We start from the raw sequence: 4,170 nt of genomic DNA, 5'->3' as shown, positions 1-4,170 counted from the left end.
GGGGGGTTGTTCAGGCTAGCAGAATGAGGAGGGGTTGTTCAGGCTAGCAGAATGAGGAGGGGTTGTTCAGGCTAGCAGAATGAGGAGGTGTTGTTCAGGCTAGCAGAATGAGGAGAGGTTGTTCAGGCTAGCAGAATGAGGAGGGGGTTGTTCAGGCTAGCAGAATGAGGAGGGGGTTGTTCAGGCTAGCAGAATGGGGGGGGGGGGGGGTTGTTCAGGCTAGCAGAATGAGGAGGGGTTGTTCAGGCTAGCAGAATGGGGAGGGGGTTGTTCAGGCTAGCAGAATGGGGAGGGGGTTGTTCAGGCTAGCAGAATGAGGAAGGGTTGTTCAGGCTAGCAGAATGAGGAGGGGTTGTTCAGGCTAGCAGAATGAGGGGGGGGGGGGGGGTTGTTCAGGCTAGCAGAATGAGGAGGGGTTGTTCAGGCTAGCAGAATGAGAAGGGGTTGTTCAGGCTAGCAGAATGAGGAGGGGTTGTTCAGGCTAGCAGAATGAGGAGGGGTTGTTCAGGCTAGCAGAATGAGGAGAGGTTGTTCAGGCTAGCAGAATGAGGAGAGGTTGTTCAGGCTAGCAGAATGAGGAGGGGGTTGTTCAGGCTAGCAGAATGAGGAGAGGTTGTTCAGGCTAGCAGAATGAGGAGGAGGTTGTTCAGGCTAGCAGAATGAGGAGGGGTTGTTCAGGCTAGCAGAATGAGGAAGGGTTGTTCAGGCTAGCAGAATGAGGAGAGGTTGTTCAGGCTAGCAGAATGAGGAGAGGTTGTTCAGGCTAGCAGAATGAGGAGGGGGTTGTTCAGGCTAGCAGAATGAGGAGAGGTTGTTCAGGCTAGCAGAAGGAGGAGGGGTTGTTCAGGCTAGCAGAATGAGGAGGTGTTGTTCAGGCTAACAGAATGAGGAGGGGTTGTTCAGGCTAGCAGAATGAGGAGAGGTTGTTCAGGCTAGCAGAATGAGGAGAGGTTGTTCAGGCTAGCAGAATGAGGAGAGGTTGTTCAGGCTAGCAGAATGAGGAGGGGGTTGTTCAGGCTAGCAGAATGAGGAGAGGTTGTTCAGGCTAGCAGAAGGAGGAGGGGTTGTTCAGGCTAGCAGAATGAGGAGGTGTTGTTCAGGCTAGCAGAATGAGGAGGGGTTGTTCAGGCTAGCAGAATGAGGAGAGGTTGTTCAGGCTAGCAGAATGAGGAGGGGTTGTTCAGGCTAGCAGAATGAGGAGAGGTTGTTCAGGCTAGCAGAATGAGGGGGGGGGGGGTTGTTCAGGCTAGCAGAATGAGGAGAGGTTGTTCAGGCTAGCAGAATGAGGAGGGGTTGTTCAGGCTAGCAGAATGAGGAGGTGTTGTTCAGGCTAGCAGAATGAGGAGAGGTTGTTCAGGCTAGCAGAATGAGGAGGGGGTTGTTCAGGCTAGCAGAATGAGGAGAGGTTGTTCAGGCTAGCAGAATGAGGAGGGGTTGTTCAGGCTAGCAGAATGAGGAGGGGTTGTTCAGGCTAGCAGAATGGGGAGGGGGTTGTTCAGGCTAGCAGAATGAGGAAGGGTTGTTCAGGCTAGCAGAATGAGGAGGGGTTGTTCAGGCTAGCAGAATGAGGGGGGGGGGGGGGTTGTTCAGGCTAGCAGAATGAGGAGGGGTTGTTCAGGCTAGCAGAATGAGAAGGGGTTGTTCAGGCTAGCAGAATGAGGAGGGGTTGTTCAGGCTAGCAGAATGAGGAGGGGTTGTTCAGGCTAGCAGAATGAGGAGGGGTTGTTCAGGCTAGCAGAATGAGGAGGGGTTGTTCAGGCTAGCAGAATGAGGAGGGGTTGTTCAGGCTAGCAGAATGAGGAGAGGTTGTTCAGGCTAGCAGAATGAGGAGGGGTTGTTCAGGCTAGCAGAATGAGGAGGGGTTATTCAGGCTAGCAGAATGAGGAGGGGTTGTTCAGGCTAGCAGAATGAGGAGGTGTTGTTCAGGCTAGCAGAATGAAGAAGGGTTGTTCAGGCTAGCAGAATGAGGAAGGGTTGTTCAGGCTAGCAGAATGAGGAGAGGTTGTTCAGGCTAGCAGAATGAGGAGGTGTTGTTCAGGCTAGCAGAATGAGGAGAGGTTGTTCAGGCTAGCAGAATGAGGAGAGGTTGTTCAGGCTAGCAGAATGAGGAGGGGGTTGTTCAGGCTAGCAGAATGAGGAGAGGTTGTTCAGGCTAGCAGAATGAGGAGAGGTTGTTCAGGCTAGCAGAATGAGGAGGGGGTTGTTCAGGCTAGCAGAATGAGGAGAGGTTGTTCAGGCTAGCAGAAGGAGGAGGGATTGTTCAGGCTAGCAGAATGAGGAGGTGTTGTTCAGGCTAGCAGAATGAGGAGGGGTTGTTCAGGCTAGCAGAATGAGGAGAGGTTGTTCAGGCTAGCAGAATGAGGGGGGGGGGGGGTTGTTCAGGCTAGCAGAATGAGGAGAGGTTGTTCAGGCTAGCAGAATGAGGAGGGGGTGTTCAGGCTAGCAGAATGAGGAGGTGTTGTTCAGGCTAGCAGAATGAGGAGAGGTTGTTCAGGCTAGCAGAATGAGGAGTGGGTTGTTCAGGCTAGCAGAATGAGGAGAGGTTGTTCAGGCTAGCAGAATGAGGAGGGGTTGTTCAGGCTAGCAGAATGAGGAGGGGTTGTTCAGGCTAGCAGAATGGGGAGGGGGTTGTTCAGGCTAGCAGAATGAGGAAGGGTTGTTCAGGCTAGCAGAATGAGGAGGGGTTGTTCAGGCTAGCAGAATGAGGGGGGGTTGTTCAGGCTAGCAGAATGAGGAGGGGTTGTTCAGGCTAGCAGAATGAGGAGGGGTTGTTCAGGCTAGCAGAATGAGGAAGGGTTGTTCAGGCTAGCAGAATGAGGAGGGGGTTGTTCAGGCTAGCAGAATGGGGGGGGGGGGGGGGGGGTTGTTCAGGCTAGCAGAATGAGGAGGGGTTGTTCAGGCTAGCAGAATGAGGAGGGGTTATTCAGGCTAGCAGAATGAGGAGGGGTTGTTCAGGCTAGCAGAATGAGGAGGGGTTGTTCAGGCTAGCAGAATGAGGAGGGGTTGTTCAGGCTAGCAGAATGAGGAAGGGTTGTTCAGGCTAGCAGAATGAGGAGAGGTTGTTCAGGCTAGCAGAATGAGGAGGAGGTTGTTCAGGCTAGCAGAATGAGGAGGGGTTGTTCAGGCTAGCAGAATGAGGAGAGGTTGTTCAGGCTAGCAGAATGAGGAGGGGTTGTTCAGGCTAGCAGAATGAGGAAGGGTTGTTCAGGCTAGCAGAATGAGGAAGGGTTGTTCAGGCTAGCAGAAGGAGGAGGGGTTGTTCAGGCTAGCAGAATGAGGAGAGGTTGTTCAGGCTAGCAGAATGAGGAGGGGGTTGTTCAGGCTAGCAGAATGAGGAGAGGTTGTTCAGGCTAGCAGAATGAGGAGGGGTTGTTCAGGCTAGCAGAATGAGGAGAGGTTGTTCAGGCTAGCAGAATGGGGAGGGGTTGTTCAGGCTAGCAGAATGAGGAGAGGTTGTTCAGGCTAGCAGAAGGAGGAGGGGTTGTTCAGGCTAGCAGAATGAGGAGGTGTTGTTCAGGCTAGCAGAATGAGGAGGGGTTGTTCAGGCTAGCAGAATGAGGAGAGGTTGTTCAGGCTAGCAGAATGAGGAGGGGTTGTTCAGGCTAGCAGAATGAGGAGAGGTTGTTCAGGCTAGCAGAATGAGGAGGGGTTGTTCAGGCTAGCAGAATGAGGAGGGGTTGTTCAGGCTAGCAGAATGAGGGGGGGGGGGGGGGAGTTGTTCAGGCTAGCAGAATGAGGAGAGGTTGTTCAGGCTAGCAGAATGAGGAGGGGTTGTTCAGGCTAGCAGAATGAGGAGGGGTTGTTCAGGCTAGCAGAATGAGGAGGTGTTGTTCAGGCTAGCAGAATGAGGAGAGGTTGTTCAGGCTAGCAGAATGAGGAGGGGGTTGTTCAGGCTAGCAGAATGAGGAGAGGTTGTTCAGGCTAGCAGAATGAGGAGGGGTTGTTCAGGCTAGCAGAATGAGGAGGGGTTGTTCAGGCTAGCAGAATGGGGAGGGGGTTGTTCAGGCTAGCAGAATGAGGAAGGGTTGTTCAGGCTAGCAGAATGAGGAGGGGTTGTTCAGGCTAGCAGAATGAGGGGGGGGGGGGGGTTGTTCAGGCTAGCAGAATGAGGAGGGGTTGTTCAGGCTAGCAGAATGAGAAGGGGTTGTTCAGGCTAGCAGAATGAGGAGG

General features: G+C 53.3%; 1 long non-coding RNA gene across 1 annotated transcript; it reads left to right on the top strand.

Moving 5' to 3' along the window:
* The first annotated feature begins 268 nt into the window (after nucleotides 1–268).
* On the top strand, nucleotides 269–2,597 carry LOC129864401 (uncharacterized). Its single transcript, XR_008761244.1, has 3 exons — nucleotides 269–1,805; nucleotides 2,058–2,339; nucleotides 2,543–2,597. It is a non-coding gene; the product is annotated as an uncharacterized LOC129864401 (long non-coding RNA).
* Nucleotides 2,598–4,170: the final 1,573 nt, after the last annotated feature.

The sequence above is a fragment of the Salvelinus fontinalis genome, chromosome 1 (assembly GCF_029448725.1).
Source record: "Salvelinus fontinalis isolate EN_2023a chromosome 1, ASM2944872v1, whole genome shotgun sequence".
In the NCBI taxonomy this organism is placed as follows: domain Eukaryota; kingdom Metazoa; phylum Chordata; class Actinopteri; order Salmoniformes; family Salmonidae; genus Salvelinus; species Salvelinus fontinalis.
Note: the sequence above shows the minus strand (reverse complement) of the source record. Positions and strands in the feature narration are given on the sequence as shown.